Here is a 17,824-nt window from a genome sequence, read left to right as displayed (position 1 = left end):
CTGATGGGTGTCCTTGGGTTTTTGATTGCCAGATACGGTAGTTTTCAAAAATATTTAAATCCAGAATCTAGAGCATGGGTAGGCAAACTAAAGCCCGGGGGCCGGATTCGGCCCAATCGCCTTCTAAATCTGGCCCGCGTACGGTCCAGGAATCAGCATGTTTTTACATGAGTAGAATGTGTCCTTTTATTTAAAATGCATCTCTGCGTTATTTGTGGGGCCTGCCTGGTGTTTTTACATGAGTAGAATGTGTGTTTTTATTTAAAATGCATCTTTGGGTTATTTGTGGGGCATAGAAATTCGTTCATTATTTTTTCCCCCAAAATATAGTCTGGCCCACTACATGGTCTGAGGGACGGTGGACCGGCCCACAGCTAAAAAATGTTGTTGACCGCTGGTCTAGAGGAACTTGTCACTTTGGGGCAGAGGACAAAAGGACACACAATTTTCCCCTCCAACAATGAAATGTGTTGTTGTTGTTGTTGTTTGATTACTTTCTCAAATTTCCTTTATTAGATTGTCATTTTAAAAAAACTGCAAACAAATGTACAAGAAGAAATGTGAGAAAGCATTCATTTGCAGTTGGCAGAATATAACACATTGTGTAATTAGGTCAAAGTACAAGTTAAGACAAGATACCCACCAAATGAATTACTGGGAAAACTAATAGACACAAAAATATTTTGTGCAATGGCTGAAGAGCAAGCCAAAAGAGACAAAACACTGAAAATGCCTTGGTGCTGTTTTCAGTTTTGTTACTGAGTGAACAATTGGTGGGGAAAAATCAAGCTGGACAAGTCATCAGAATTAGAGACAGGAAACTAGAAATTACTTCCTTCTGTTTTGCTCTCAAAACACATACTGGGAAGTCCTGCTTGCCTGGCTGCAAACCACTGTGGAAATTCATGATACTCGGTCTATTTGTGATAAATTTGATGATGCCAGGAGCCTAGGAAGTTGCATTCTACTGAGTCAGGCCAGTGTTACTAACACTGGCTGACAGCAGCACTTCAGGAAGAGAACATTTAAGTTCCATTTACCTTGATGGATGAGAATGAAGCACATCCTTTGAAATATACAGGATCAAAAGGTGATTCACCTGGACCAGCCTTTGTGGGCCATGTTTATAGCACTTCATTTTGCTAAAAAAGGTGTCTTCAACTTCAATGCTAGAAGACATAGGGCAGTGTCTGCTCAAATCTCAGAATGGGCAGTGGGGTGGGGGAAGGCAGGAGGACTGAGTGGGGCAATGAGGCAGTAGTTAAAGAGTGGGAATTTGGTGCTCTTTAAGACTCCTTGCCCTGTTATCATATAGTAAAAGGCAGAATACATTGTGCAAATTATTATTATTATTATTATTATTATTATTATTATTAATACAGCTCACATTATTTAATGTGGGAGTGTTTGCAGCAGAATTTGGGAGACCCTGGGACAAATCTCATACCGTATTTTTTGCTCTATAAGACTCACTTTTTCCCTTCTAAAAAGTAAGGGGAAATGTGTGTGCGTCTTATGACACGAATGCAGGCTGCGCAGCTATCCCAGAAGCCAGAACAGCAAGAGGGATTGCTGCTTTCACTGCGCAGCGATCCCTCTTGCTGTTCTGGCTTCTGAGATTCAGAATATTTTTTTTCCTTGTTTTTCTCCTCCAAAAACTAGGTGCATCTTGTGGTCTGGTGCGTCTTCTAGAGCGAAAAATACAGTAATTAGCTATACTCACCCCCAAACTATATACAAGCTATATATAATGACACACAGGCTAAATGTAACTATACCCTTTCATGCAATATGGGAACAGCCACTGTTAACTGAACTGCTCTGAGTTACACAAGAGTGCAGCAGTGATAGTATTGGTGGGGGAAATATTGTGTGGACAGGACAGAAGAAACTGATGGGCAGAGGGTATGGTACCTTGACTCTCATGATTGATTTCAAAAAGAAAGAACAATAATTGGAGCACATAGAAGAAGCCACTTGCCCTCTCCTGGTACCAACTACAGAGTACAAGATGGGTGGGGAATCAACAGTTGCCCAAGGAAGGTGCTCCCAGTATCATTTCATACTATGGGTGAGCAACAAACAACCAAAACACTACAAAATATGAATAGTGCTCCAATACATCATCAAAAGAGCAGGTAAAAGCACATAACATTGTTAAATAACCATCTGGTAGATGAATCCATAGAGCCAAACACAGCTCCTCAGTTGTAGCAGCACACCAGAACCCAGAGCCAACAGGCAAACGGGTTTGTCTTTACCTAATCCCAAAATGTCAAAAAAAAGAGAGACAACATTGCTGTCAACTGACTCCTTCATATTACAATGGAACACATGCACACACACAGGACCATGTGACCGTGCAAGGTTCCTGATGCAGTTCATGGCACAGATTCGGGTCGGGTCAGCCTTCAAATATGAAGACTCAAAACAAGGTATGTGTGTTGAACAGCCTTGGTGGAAACATATGACTTTTCCACAGTACAAAGGTTAGCATCTTGTCTGTTGCTCTACCAACTTGTCTCTGGCCTCAGCCACCACTGGCATACGGCCCCTATGGCCCCTGGAAAGTTCCATAGAAAGGTATGTGTGGCCCTTCAGCTGAAAAAGGTCCCCTACCTCTGTTCCAGTGTGAGGTGGTTGAGGGTGAGCGCAAAGTTTCACACCTTTGCAAGTTCAGAAGTGCTAATAGAAAATCAGGCAGGCCTCCCTACAAAACACTGTAGCAGCAATTTGTGATTTTGCTGACACTGTGAAAACTTGTGAGTTTAAAAGGACAAGTGTTATAGGATTAAAGGTAAAGGTAAAGAAACCCCTGACCATTAGGTCCAGTTGCAGACGACTCTGGGGTTGCGGCGCTCATCTCGCTTTATTGGCCGAAGGAGCCGGCGTACAGCTTCCGGGTCATGTGGCTAGCATGACTAAGCCGCTTCTGGTGAACCAGAGCAGCACACGGAAACGCCGTTTACCTTCCTGCCGGAGTGGTACCTATTTAACTGCTTGCACTTTGACGTGCTTTCAAACTGCTAGGTTGGCAGGAGCAGGGACCGAGCAACGGGAGCTCACCCCGTCACGGGGATTCGAACCGCCGACCTTCTGATCGGCAAGTACTAGGCTCTTTGGTTTAACCCACAGCGCCACCCGCATCCCAATTATAGGATTGGAATTGCCCAAAAAAAATTTAGATTGTTTTTGTATGCTACTACAGCGGCAAGACTGCTATTAGCTAAAAATTGGAAATCTCAAGAAATACCAACAATATAAGTATGGCAGATGAAGATGTTGGACTTTTTGTAGCTGGCTGACCTGACTGGAAGAATCCATGACCAGAAAGAAGAGGAGTATCAAGAAGATTGGAAGAAATTCAAGGAATATTTAGCCAAATATTGTAATATAAGATAATTAGAAGTTACTTGGAAGTATCAAATAGGCTTAGGATTAGAATAAGAATGGATTGTAAACATTAAGGTTAAGAATACCAATAAAAGAGAAGAGGATAGTAAATTGAAGGAGTTAATTATATTAGACGTATGATTTTGGAGAACTGTTACAAGGTGATACAATGAAATTCAATTAGGGGGGATTTGAGGAAGTCGGTTAACAATGAAAGTTAAATTAGGTCTTAGAAGCAATAAGTGATTTTGTTTTTATTTTTTCTCTTTAGTATTGTAATATGTTTTCTTTTGTGTGTTTTGTATGTTATTTCTGTTATAAATGTGGAAAATTAATTTTTAAAAATTGAAAAGAAAATAAAATAAAAGGACAAGTGTTTTTTTTATGCAGAAACAAACAAAACAAGGAAGCTACAGTTGCTGTAAGAATCCTTCCCTTTTGAGTTAGTTTTGTAGTTCCTATGCAATAGCTGCAATCCTAACCCCACTCACTGGGAATACGCCCCCTTGAAATTAATGAGACTTACTTCTGAGAAGATATGGTGAAGATTGCAGTACTACTCAATTTACCTGTATTTATACATTTTGCAGGGACACGGGTGGCGCTGTGGGTTAAACCACAGAGCCTAGGGCTTGCCGATCAGAAGGTTGGCGGTTTGAATCCCCGCGGTGGGGTGAGCTCCCATTGCTCGCTCCCTGCTCCTGCCAACCTAGCAGTTTGAAAGCACGTCAAAGTGCAAGTAGATAAATAGGTACCACTCTGGTCCCTTTACCTTTTATGGATGTATTTACATAGCAGAAAGTTCATCACAAAGCACTGGTCCAATGTGGATTTCCCTCTTTGGAAACCTGCCTGGACTTCAGATATCAACTTATTTGTATCTGCCTTTAGCATTCAGTTATGTAATTCTTCCTTTTGCATATATAAAAAACCCTACCGTATTGGCCTGAATATAAGCCACACCCGAATATAAGCTGCACCTTTAAATTGGAGGTGGGGGAGAAAAAAAATACCCAAATACAAACTGCTCCATTTTTCCCTGCTCCTGGCTGCATACTTGGGGGGGGGGGCAGAGAGCCGTGCTATGTTGCCAGCCGCCTTTTCTCTTCCTCACTCTCTCTCTTCCCGGTCTTGGGGGAGAGGATGTGGGACTACGTCCTGGGTGGGGGCTGCTTTGCCGTGCCCCTGGCGCCGTATGCACCATGCTCCTGGCTGCATAACGTAAGGTCGCGAATATCAGCTGCACTTTAACTTTTCATGGTTGGAATTTGGGGGGAAAGTGAGACTTATATTCAGGACAATACGGTATTTCAAATCCAATGCAGATACCAAAATGGGATTTTAAAAAGCCTGGACAAATGCCAGAGAGACAACAGAAATGGCACCATGTAATGAATAGGATTTGGGGTGGAGGTGGAATTTGATTCAGTTGGCATTTAAAGGTGGACTTAGCTTCCAAAACTACACACAGACAGCAACACAGCAATCCTTCAAAATTCCCTGGCACATATTTGCACCAGCTGCTTATTTTTAAAGCCGGGAGTTCCAACACATCCCTTTAAATTTTTGTTCCATTGCCCAGCTGATCTTATGGCTGAATGAATCTCACTGATATTTTCCCTCCTGTGCAATGAGAACACTATTACTTTTAAATTTTCATTTCTCTTTTGTTTTTAAAATATTAATCCTTCCACGTAATGAAGTGATTTCAAAAATTAAGAAGAATGAAAAAAGTGCAAAATGTATAAAAAGGTAAAGGGACCCCTGACCATTAGATCCAGTCCTGACCGGCTCTGGGGTTGCAGTGCTCATCTCGCTTTATTGGCCGAGGGAGCCGGCGTAAAGCTTCCGGGTTATGTGGCCAGCATGACTAAGCCGCTTCTGGTGAACCAGAGCAGCGCACGGAAACGCCGTTTACCTTCCCACCGGAGTGGTACCTATTTATCTACTAGCACTTTGACGTGCTTTCGAACTGCTAGGTTGGCAGGAGCAGGGACCGAGCAACGGGAGCTCACGGGAGCTTGAACCGCCGACCTTCTGATCGGCAAGTCCTAGGCTCTGTGGTTTAACCCACAGCACCACCTGCGTCCCAAATACATCCATAATTTGAAGCAAAAATTATATGTCGCTTTTATTAATCTAAAGTCAGCTTTCGATACAGTCCCAAGACACGCATTGTGGCAAAAATGGGAAAAGACAAATGTAGACCTCCGTCTTTTATTTCTCATCAAAACATTATATACTGACACATCGATACAAGTAAAGGTGGATCTGGCTGGCCCTCTCACCATTACTGGAGTCAAACAGGGATGCATTTTGGCGCCTTTCCTGTTTAATTTTTATATTAATGACATGGTTAAAGAACTGGAGGGGCTACAGTTTACCCCTGTCACAATTCTCAAATGCTAAAGAAGAAGAACTCCCTACACTTAGAAATCTAGATGCCAAGGAGAAGGCTTCTAACCTAGCTTTCCATCCTGACATGCTACATTTCTATATGTACATGATTTATTTTCCACAGAGGAAAATTCAGTCCTGCAGTCCACCACTTGCACACTGAAGTTTATTTTTCAAGGAAGAATTTTACTACGCAATGAACTATTTGTCTAAAGAGCCTCTGAGACTCTGTAAATAATGGTGGAGGAGGGAAAGAGACACATGACAATGATAAATTTAGTGTTAACATTTTTTAGAGGTTTCATGTTCAGCTTCCCCCTCTTAATGACCGACAATGTTCATTGATCTTTCTTGCTTGGGTGCATTCTTTCATTGTATTAGCAGATAATTTATAGTACTGCAGGTTTGCCAAGCATGGTTTTAAAGTACCTGCAAAAAATCTATCTTTCTTGTTTTGGTGTGTCATTTTAAAAGGAGAACAGTAGATTCCAGATGAACAGTAGAGAGATGAAAACCTTTGCACATGAATTCAATTGCCTCCACATTGCTGGGCTTTACCTGAATTTGCAAAAGCACATAGCAGTCATGTTTGGCCATGGATCACTGTTCCAGATTACTGGAAATCATTTAAAACAGCTGTGTATAAAGGGATCAGATTTATGGCTTCTTGGCTTGCAATACATTCACAGGAGAACAGCTGAGTTAAAGTAGGGGGCACCAACCTGTCCTCCTTACGGTCTTGCCCCTCTTGGTGCATTTCTGATTATTGTGGAATTGGTTCTCCTTATGCGTGCAAGTCTTGTCTTTCTTTTCTTTTCTTTTCTTTTTGGAACAACTGAAATCTGTCTGAAATTGCCCCCACTCCATTTAATTCAAATTCTCCCTTTCCAAAGAGAAGTCTTATACACACACTAAATCTGTTTAACAATGACCCTTATTATATATGCATTTTTTACAATATTGATCTCCAGTTTGGAAGCACATTATTGATTTTCCCCAATGTATTTGGAGATGAGCATCGTGTGAGAAGCTTATCCCTTCTGCACAAGGTGATTTATGCAACTTCCTTAAATTTCAGGGGGAACACCTATTACAAAGCACTAAAACAGGTATAGGAAACTCTTTATTGAACTTCAGCTGTCTGGACTACAAGTCCAATCATCTCTGACCATTGACCATGCTAGCTGAGATTGATAGGATCTAGAATCCAAGAGGACTAAATATTCCCCATCCCTTAGAATCATAGAATCATAGAGTTGGAAGAGACCACAAGGGCCATTGAGTCCAACCCCCTGCCAAGCAGGAAACACTATCAGAGCACTCCTGACATATGGTTGTCAAGCCTCTGCTTAAAGACCTCCAAAGAAGGAGACTCCACCACACTCCTTGGCAGCAAATTCCACTGTCGAACAGCTCTTACTGTCAGGAAGTTCTTCCTAATGTTTAGGTGGAATCTTCTTTCTTGTAGTTTGGATCCATTGCTCCGTGTCCGCTTCTCTGGAGCAGCAGAAAACAACCTTTCCCCCTCCTCTATGTGACATCCTTTTATATATTTGAACATGGCTATCATATCACCCCTTAACCTCCTCTTCTCCAGGCTAAACATGCCCAGCTCCCTTAGCCGTTCCTCATAAGGCATCGTTTCCAGGCCTTTGACCATTTTGGCTGCCCTCCTTTGGACACGTTCCAGTTTGTCAGTGTCCTTCTTGAACTGTGGTGCCCAGAACTGGACACAGTACTCCAGGTGAGGTCTGACCAGAGCAGAATACAGTGGCACTATTACTTCCCTTGATCTAGATGTTATACTCCTATTGATGCAGCCCAGAATTGCATTGGCTTTTTTAGCTGCCGCGTCACACTGTTGGCTCATGTCAAGTTTGTGGTCAACCAAGACTCCTAGATCCTTTTCACATGTACTGCTCTCAAGCCAGGTGTCACCCATCTTGTATTTGTGCCTCTCATTTTTTTTGCCCAAGTGCAATACTTTACATTTCTCCCTGTTAAAATTCATCTTATCTGGGGTGATACTAATTTTTACCAGTGCTGGATCAGAAGAGGAGGCCACTCTCATCATTTGCTTCTGTACCCAGCACAAAATCCTGATCCTTAGCTTTATAGCATTCTCACAACCTTCTCTAGCATTTTCTTCCAGCTCTTCCTTCCTGTTGCCCTCTGCCCATGATAGTGAGTTACTGCCCATTTTTTGCCCTACATATGTAGAAATCCCTCCCTGAACATATGTATACTGAAGTGAGTTCTCTCCCCCATCCCTTCAAACACACCCCACAATCCCACCTTTTCCATGATACCTTTGTAGACCCTCCAAGTGTCACTATTTCCCAGGGACATCCCAAATTTACAGAAGCCCTCTCAGTTTTTTATTTGATCCCAGAAGGTCCCATTTTTTCTTAGGACATCCCTATTTTCATCAGATAAATGTTGGAGGGTATGGAGTTATGTGACCCCAGAGCTAAGGAGATAAGCAATTATACAACCTTTAGAAGACAACTGAAGGCAGCCCTATATAGTTTTATTATGTTTTATATGTGTTGGAAGCCACCCCGAGAATGATTATTATTATTATTATTATCATTATTATCGAATAGGAGTTCCTTATTTTCCTTGGAGAAATGTTGGAGGGTATACCCCTATGTCTTCATTCCCAGCTGTAGCCAAGGTCTCATTCTACAAGTAAGCAGCTGAAGTCATACACATGTTTCTCTCGACTGTACCATTTCAGCCTGTAGGCAAAAGCTCCCCTAACTAAGTGCTTCTTGGAACAAAAAGGTAAGTTCTTTTTCGTGTACAAAAATGACAGAAATGATGGATGAGATCTCCTTGGCTCACTGTCGAAACTGTTTGGAACTGAAAGAGCTTTCTCAGTAGCACTGAGGGAAAAGATTGTCTAGTTTTTAAAAGTGCTCTCCCAGCTTCTTCTCTCTCAAAACCCAGGAGGAAGACAAGGTTTGAGATCTGGATGGGGGACAGGACACTGAAGGGCACAACAAGACCCCTTGTGCCAGGTCAGACTATTTACCCAAGTAACTGCAGTTCTCCAGGGCGACAGGCAATGAACCTTCGCATTGTCTGCTACCCAACCATTCAGCTGTAGATGCTGATAGGGTCACCTCTGCCATTAGGCAGACTGAGGTAGCTGCCTCAGGCAGTGGGTGCTTGGAGAGGGGAGCAGCAGCAAGGTACTGGAGAACAGAGGTGCATTTATCATATGCATCCTGCCCTAAGATGTCTTGCCTAGACTGCTTCCTTCACAAAGAGTGAAGGATGCTGCCAGTATTGAAGTAAGATTCAACAGTAAGACGGAAGTAAGATTTGATTATTTTTTAATTATGGTGCTGGAGGAGACTCTTGAGAGTCCCATGGAGAGTCCCATGCAAGGAGATCAAACCTATCCATTCTTAAGGAAATCAGCCCTGAGTGCTCACTGGAAGGACAGATCCTGAAGCTGAGGCTCCAATACTTTGGCCACCTCATGAGAAGAGAAGACTCCCTGGAAAATACCCTGATGTTGGGAAAGATGGAGGGCACAAGGAGAAGGAGACGACAGAGGACGAGATGGTTGGACAGTGTTCTCAAAGCTACCAGCATGAGTTTGACCAAACTGTGGGAGGCAGTGGAAGACAGGAGTGCCTGGCGTGCTCTGGTCCATGGGGTCACGAAGATTCGGACACAACTAAACGACTCAACAACGAAGATTTGATTTGCTTCTGTATGAGGAATGTGTGTGTGTGTGTGTGTGTGTGTGTGTGTGTGTGTGTTTCTCACCCAGGGCTGGATTTAGGTTTGATGAGGCCCTAAGCTACTAAAGGGTTTTTTGTGTTGAATATATGCAATATGGTAATTTATGGACCTAATCGGTATCTAAAGCCATTTGCACATGTTGGCATGCAACCCGTCCATGCAGAGTGTAGGCATCCTATATATAGAAATGAGCGAACCAGTGATATTTTAGGGAGCAGGATAGCAGGTGGGGCCCATGACCTATGTCATAGGAGCCTACACAACACAAAACACTGTTGTTGTATGTCGGTTTTATTTTATTTGTTTCTTATCTTATATTTTGGTAATGTACATCCAGGTTTTTTCCCCTTTCAATTTTTTGGGGGCCCCCAAGAGAGTGGGGCCCTAAGCTATAGCTTGTTTAGCTTATACATAAATCTGAATCTTACCCTTTACCTCTGGCAGTGAACAAAACTTGGGCTACCCCTGGATGCTAAATAATAAACCCAGGACAAAATGTATTCTCTGATTTATTTTTTTCTGGAGTGGTAAACTTCCTGCTTAGGGGTTCCTGCCACTTTGGAAATGCTTTGAAACATTTCTTTTTACCCAGGCATTTCATTTGACATGTAATTGATTTTATGAATAGTGCTGACAGTTTGTTTTATAGGTTATTACAGCATACGTAGCATTTTATTTGTGTTGTATTAATTTGACTGTAAAGTGCTGTTAGTAATAACAGCAGTGGTAGTAGCAATATGTCCCACACTGATGATCGTGCCCATAAGCCTTACCTCTCCGGCCAGAGGGTGACATATTATGGTGTATTTTGCCTCACACCAGAAAATCTCCCCTTTTTTCAGTGACACCCAGCCAGCCTTGCTCATGCTACACAATAAGCCAATTCAAATGTCCCTGAAATGCAACATGGTACTATACCCCCTCAGACTGCAGCTGTGGGTATGGATGTATGTTTGAATGTTCCTCCATAGTTAAAAAGTCTTTGACTCTTTTTTTCTGGCATACCTCCATTAAATGCAGATTTTAGTTTTCTCTCTTGTTTGTTTTTATTTGTGTGACTTCATGTCCCATCCTCCCTAACCATAGACCATGCTGTCTCTGGCCGGATGGTCAATGAAATCCAGAAACATCCACAATGAAATGCAGAAACCACAAAGAAAGACAGGAAGGGAGCAAAGTCAGGGGAGATTTGGCAGTGGTTGTGGTCATAGAGGTTGATAAATTGGGTCACATCTCAAGAGCTTCCAGTAGCAAATTAATTAATTAATATTTTGAAAAATCCATTTCATTTGTGTCTTCATTATTTCACATTCCACGGTGATGAATTCATAGAAAAGGGTGAGATTACAATCTATTTAAACAAGACTGGACATTTGCAAGGCAGTGCCTATCAAGCTCATAGGCAGTTGTTGATGTTTTATATCAGATTAATCTGACAGAACTTTGTATTATGTACATTGTCTATATTTCTGTAGGGCTATATTAAACACACATGCAGCTCATACAATCATTAATGGTCATAATAAAATGAGCAATGCCAATACAGCACTCTAGATTTAATGCATGTGCTGTGTGCATAAAAATAGTTGCATAACCTACTGTACATTAAAATGTACTTTGAAATCATTTTTTTTTACAGGGGAAAAGGAAAGATACTGTAAGAGGAATCGGTGATGAATTTTAGAAGAACACCTGGAGAATTTAAAAGTCCCCAGGTATTTCCACACACCATTCATTGACTGAAGAATCGAGTGTGGAGTTATAAAACAGTCACCAGGGTAAAGTTGCAATGCAGCCATTGTTGTGGCTTTTCATGCATGTTAGGGATGTGGAATCCTTTTTCAGTCTACGGACCGCATCCCTTTTTGGGCAATTTTCCAGAGACCACATGCCAGTCATGTGGGGGACCAGAGTCAAAAATGAATAGAGCAATCAATCCAGACCCTCCGAGATTTCTCAGATGAAAATAGGGACATTCTATTCTACATCAGGAAGCTTCTCCCACATTTGATCTCCTGTACACATAAACATCATATACACAATTCACATGAGTCACCTTGAGCCAATTACAACTTCTCAGCCTCACCTACCTCACAGGCAATGGTGGAGCTTCATGCTCCGGCACTGGGGAAGCGGAGAACAGGGGGAGGCGGGGCTAGTGCGCACCTTGGGGGCGTGGCATGGCGCCTACAGGGGTGTGGCACGTCTTGGGGGTGTGGCACCTGCAGGGCATGGCGCCCAGCACGGACAGGGCGGCAACCGCTATGGCACCCTACCGGGATCACGCTGCCAGGGGCGGTGCACTCCCCTGCACTCCTCTTCCTCCGCCAGTGCTCACAGGATTGTTGTACAGGAAAAAAATGTGTGTGAGAATGGATCATATACAACACCTTCCACAGATAAATGGAATGAAATAAAATTTTAGCTATAAGCTGCCTTGAGTCCCCGTCAGGGGAAAAGATGGAATATAACAACAACAACAACAACAACAATAATAATAGTAATGGAAACTGTGAGAATGATCAGAAACCATTGATCAAATGATCAAATACCAGAGAGCAAATCCTATTGATTCAGTGGGACTTAGTTCTGAGTAAAAAAAAAAGGCTGCACAGTCTTTACCCAATTACCTGGGAGTAAGCACCATTTAATACAGTGGGACTTAATTCTGAGTAGACAGTGTAAGGTTCCATTTATAATAAAGGAATAAACACTCCACACATTTCATTAAAAAAAAATGGCTGGCTGCTGAAGCATTGCAGTTAAAGCTGTAGATTGCTTACATTTCCCTTCAAAATTATAGGAACGGCTTTATATTCCAGCTTCACTATTTCCTTCATTTGATGCAAGTATTTTATTTTCAGTATAAACAGGATTCAGTATTTGCACCTACACACACAGACACCCCACTTTTAATAGTTCTCCAAGATGTAGGGGAGAAGGAAAAGGGAAACCGGGACATTCCAGGATCAAATCAGAAACCGGGATGGCTTCTGTAATTCCAGGACTGTCCCTGGAAAATTGGGGCACTTTGAGGGTATGGAATACAAATTTTACCTATGCACAGCTGACTAATCTCTCCACACAGCTCTCTCTGTTCTCCATCCAGGTAAACATAAAGAGTTATGTTCAAGGACACATTCCAGTCAGGTAGAAACATTCAAGGAGCGTGCAAAGCAAGATTGGTAATGGATGTCACTTGGGGAGGGAGAATATGGCCTGAGGAGAGTCTCATAGGCCAGACAGAGATGCCTGGGGGGTCCTCGTTTGTCCCCAGAGCTTGGGGTTTCCCATCCTGGTGCCTAGCACACAAGAAAGAGCTGGGTTTTCCAAGCCTGTGTTCGTTGTTTTTTTCATCTGGAACTCACCAGAACTCAGCTCCAGCACCTCTCAGGTATGTGCCATTGCCATTATAAGAGAACAAGGGAGGTGTGCATCTCTTTTTCTAGAAAAATAGCAGTTCCTAGGTTCATGATTTCTCTTAGAAGGCATTAACTATGACCAAAATGGAATGCTTTAGTACATTATGGGAATGTTTTTCATGGTAGCTGTGAGGAGTTTATGAAGCTCTTTGCCTGTCTCCTTTTAACATCTGTCCTTGTACCCTGTTTACATTTGATTAGTGAGGTGCTTTTAGATCATCAAGCCTTCTCTTAAATTTAATCCTTTTTTCTTTTTCTTTTTAAGAAAAAGGCTTCCTGGCTCACATGTTGTCTACAGAGCACAGTCTTTTCAATCATCAGCTCCTTTGCATTTGTGGGCTATGGGGCTCGGGAAAGGATTGATTTACGAATCCTTCCCATGATTTATGTTCTTTGCAAGAAAGGCCTTCGTGAATCACCAAGCACGCAGACACGCACACACCATTCCTGTTCTGCTTTCAGAAACTGTACATACACTGCAGCTTCAGAAACTCTCTGAGCCACCAAGCTCCAACTGCAAGCCGTGCAGCTGTAATTATCCAACCTGTAATCAAGACACTGAATATTAAGAAATAATGAGAGCTCTTCATGCCTGGGATAATCTCTTGGGCCACTGACGTGCAAAATTGGGTGAGACCCATATAACAAACATTCTACCACATCATCGTATTCCTGGAGGCACCGTGCAATTTTCTCTCACAGATCTGCAGCCACTTGAGAGGGAAGGGGGGGAAGGGACAGACAGACCTATGAAATCACAGCTCCAACGTGAAGGTAGATGGGGCTCACCACCACATGCTCATCCTCTTTGCTAACCACTCTGAGGGCCAAACTTAGATGTGGAATTGGTCACGTACCACAGCTTTGAGAAGGGCATGCATAGGAAGCGTGAGGTTCAATCCCTGGCCTCTTCCAGCAGAGCTGGGAGACAACCATGTCTGAAGTCCTGGAGAGCTGCTTGCAGCCAGTGTGGGCACTACTGAGCAGGATGGAGCAATGGTCTGACTCAGAAGAAGGCAGCTTCCTATGTTCTTATGTTGTATAGATGCAATCAAAAAACAATGGGAGAATGACATAGGCTATGAGATTAACCCCACTCAATGGACCAGAATGTGGTCTAAACCCCCCTTTAAATCCGTATCAACGAAAAGAAAAGAACTCACTCTGAAACTCACCTACAGGTGGTACCTAACACTAAGAAAACTAGGAGAGGGTGCACCTCCACAGGCACATACCTCCACATGTGGTGGGAGTGCCCCAAAATCCAACTATTCTGGACAACAGCCATACAAGAAATATGTAAAATAACTAAGCAAGTATTAGACGCCCACCCAGAATTGGCCCTATTAAACATCTTCCAAGACAACAATGCCCATTTACACCACAAAGAACTCATAACCCACCTACTTTCAGCAGCCAGAAACACCATAACCAGACACTGGAGAGACCTGTCAGGAGTAAGCATGGACCAATGGTACTAAATAGTATGGGAAACAGCCCTACTAGAAAAATTAACCAATAAACGGAAACTGACACGGGGACAAACAGAAGAAGATGCCTTTACCCCGGTATGGCTCCCCTTTATCACATACACAGCCCAACAAGACAATGACAATAATCCACCAACAGCATACAAATCAATATGGCTAACCTGATCCAAAACACCCACTCACACACGGAAACAAAGATCACCACAGCCAATCACAAACAAACAACCACACCATAGGCCAACCCCAACCTCTCTCACCACCAAAGAAACACAAATGAACAGCAGAGAACCTGCACGAGCAACGCTGACACGAAACCCTACATACATTAAGCAAAATAGAAACATTGCCACCTGACCCCACCCCATCTTTCCCCCCCCTTTCCCCCCCCCCATGTCTCAACAAATGAAACTGATTTGTAAAAATGTTACATGGAAAAAATAGGAGAGACATTACACATGCTTCTGTAAAACAAGAAAATATTTAAATATTTTTTTTTAAAGAATGATTTCTTTCTTAAATGGGGAGAGTGGATTGGAACAATGGCACGAGGCACGTAAGAGGGGCTTTAAGCCTTTGCTCCAACCACTGTCCCAAACAGAATCACACCCCACCTGCTGTGCCTGCTGTTCGCAATGGCAGGGAGTTCCCATTGGTGCCATTGGAATATTCGGTTTGGCCATGTTTATGAATTCCCATGTAGCCTGAACAGTACCACCCAGGACGTTTTTTCAGCCGCAACTCAAAAGAACTCAGTTCTGGCACCTCTCAGGTGTGTGCCATTGCCATTATAAGAGAACAATGGATACATCCATGGCAAGTTCTGGCACCTCTTTTTCTAGGGAAGTAACACGGGTGCCATCCATCAGCAGACTGAAGAAAACACCATGGTTTGCAGAGGTATGAAAAGGGGGGAAGAGAGAACCCTAAAAGGAAGAGCCCCAGAACAGCTCAATGAGGTCTGAGCATGCTCAGTGAGCACAGAATTCTGGCTGACTGTTACAGGGTGGGGATGGCAGAATTCTCAGGCAAGATGTCATGGTGGGATTGTCTGTCTGGAACCCTGAACAGAAGCACTCCACACTGGAACACAGCATTACAGGTTCCACTTGTCTATTACAAAACACAGGAAGTTTTCATCAGACTATTGCCACCCCCCGTACATGTAGCCCAGTAGGGTCTATTCTCATCTTCCCCCTGCCACCCCGCCATTCCATTTTACAGCTGCTTCTGCATTCCTGATTTGCTTTTGTTTGTTTTTGCACCAACATTTCAGCATCGCTGATTTCAAGAAGAAGAAGAAGAAAGGAATTCATCTGAGCATGTGCACTTTCTCATGTTAAAATCACTTAACACATAGCAACATCTCTAGACTACAGGGATTTAAAAATGGGGTTTGCTTCTGCTTCCCTGAGGCTAAACATGTTGACGTGGAGGCGGGGGGGGGGGGAGCAGCAGTTTGTTGTAGACAAAGGATAATATATTTTTAAGTAAAATGATTATAATAAAATGAGCATTTGTAGCCCGTTGAGCCACTCTGGGCTGCTTTGGGCAGAAGGGTGGAACAGAAAATAATTAGCCATACTTTTTAATGATTTTCTGCATTGTTTTTAATTGCGTTCTTATGTTTTAATGCTTCCCGTGCCCCTGGTTTTTTTATTACATAACTGTACAGAAATACGTTTAGAAATAAATAAAATAATACTAGGTGCACATGCCTGGCCAACCACTCCTGACTTTAATTAAAAAACAAAAAAAGTTTTTAAAAAGTTGTGCCACTTGGCATTAGGCCATCAGCCCCAATGCATATGCACACCAGCCCAGGAGCTAGTATGTATGACGTTCTCACTCGCTGGATCATCACCTTGTCACGGTGATTGGGCTTGCATGTTCCTATGAACCTTGTGAAAAATGCAGAGAGCAAAACCAACCCTGCATATGGCATTTATTGACCTGACCTTCATAATGCTCTGTTGACTGTGCTTCTGAAAATCAGCTGCCCAGATAAATTTGTGAACATCCTTCAACTCCTCCATGATAATATGGCAGCAACAATCACAAATAACAATGGTTCTCAAAGTGAACCACTCACAGTGGGGTCAGGTGTTAAACAGGGTTGTGTTATTGCCTCAACTCTATTTATTATTTTCATGGCCATGATCCTACACATTGTCAAAGAGAAATTCCCCACCGGGGTAGAAATCATATATCGAACAGATGGAAAGCTCTTTAATCTGAGTAGGCTGAAAGCAAAGAGTAATGGTACCATAACCTCCGTCACAGAGCTTCAGTATGCTGATGACAATGTAATGTGTGCACACTCAGAGGATGACCTCCAAACCATCCTAAATATCTTTGCAGAAGCTTATGAAAAGCTTGGCCTATTGCTCAATATAAAAAAAAACCCAAGGTGCTGCACCAACAAGCACAAAACAACCCCTCTGCAGCACCACAAATCCCACTCAATAATGTAACATTGGAAAGTATCAATCACTTCTCTTACCTGGGCAGTTATCTTTCCACAAGGGCCGACACTGATGCCGAAATCCAGCACCGCTTGAGCTCTGTGAATGCTGCTTTCTCTTGATTGAAGCACAGAGTGTTTGAGGACTGGGACATTCACAGGGAAACCAAAATGCTTGTTTACAAAGCTATTGTGCTACCAACCTTACTATATGCTTGTGAAACATGGACCACTTCTAAATACCATCGCCAGCTCCTTGAAAGATTCCATCAACGGTGTCTCCAAAAAAATTTACATATAATTTGGAAAGACAGGTGAATGAATGCCAGTGTACTGGAAGAAGCAAAGATCACCAGTGTCGAAGTAAAGATTCTTCAACATCAAATTTGTTGGACTGGTCATGTTGTTCGGATGCCTGATTATCGTCTTACAAAGTAACTACGTACTCTATTCCGAACTTTAAAATGGAAAGTGTGGTGCTGGTGGTCAAGAAAAGAAGTTTAAAGACTCTCTGAAGGCAAATCTTTAAAAATGTAGTGTAAACACCAAAAACTGAGAAACACTGGCCTGTGAGCACTCCAATTGGAGAATATCCTTTACCAAAGGTCTTGTGGACTTTGAAGACACTTGAACTCAGGATGAAAGGAAGAAACATGCTTAAGAGGAAGGCACATTTGGCAAACCCTCACCATGATCAACTCCCACCCAGATACCTATGTCTCCACTGTGAAAGGACGTGTGGATCCAGAATTGGCCTCCACAGTCACTTACGGGCTCACTGTTAAGACCATGTTCATGGAAGACAATCTTACTCTGCTATGAGTGATCGCCAAATGATGCTGCCCCTATTGACTGCCACTCTCTGGGCAGTCTGGACTTTTGCTTGAAGTCCAGACCTAGCT

General features: G+C 42.7%; 1 long non-coding RNA gene across 1 annotated transcript in view; it reads right to left on the bottom strand.

The window, feature by feature from the left end:
• The window catches only part of LOC308471262, a 69,991-nt gene extending 52,829 nt beyond the window's left edge, over positions 1 to 17,162 (bottom strand). The window contains exon 1 of the long non-coding RNA XR_013982855.1: positions 16,962 to 17,162. This is a non-coding gene — a long non-coding RNA (uncharacterized lncRNA). The remainder of the gene's footprint in view (positions 1 to 16,961) is intronic.
• Positions 17,163 to 17,824: the final 662 nt, after the last annotated feature.

The sequence above is a fragment of the Podarcis pityusensis genome, assembly GCF_964106645.2.
Source record: "Podarcis pityusensis genome assembly, chromosome: 2".
Classification (NCBI taxonomy): domain Eukaryota; kingdom Metazoa; phylum Chordata; class Lepidosauria; order Squamata; family Lacertidae; genus Podarcis; species Podarcis pityusensis.
This window is presented reverse-complemented; position numbering and strand designations above follow the sequence as displayed.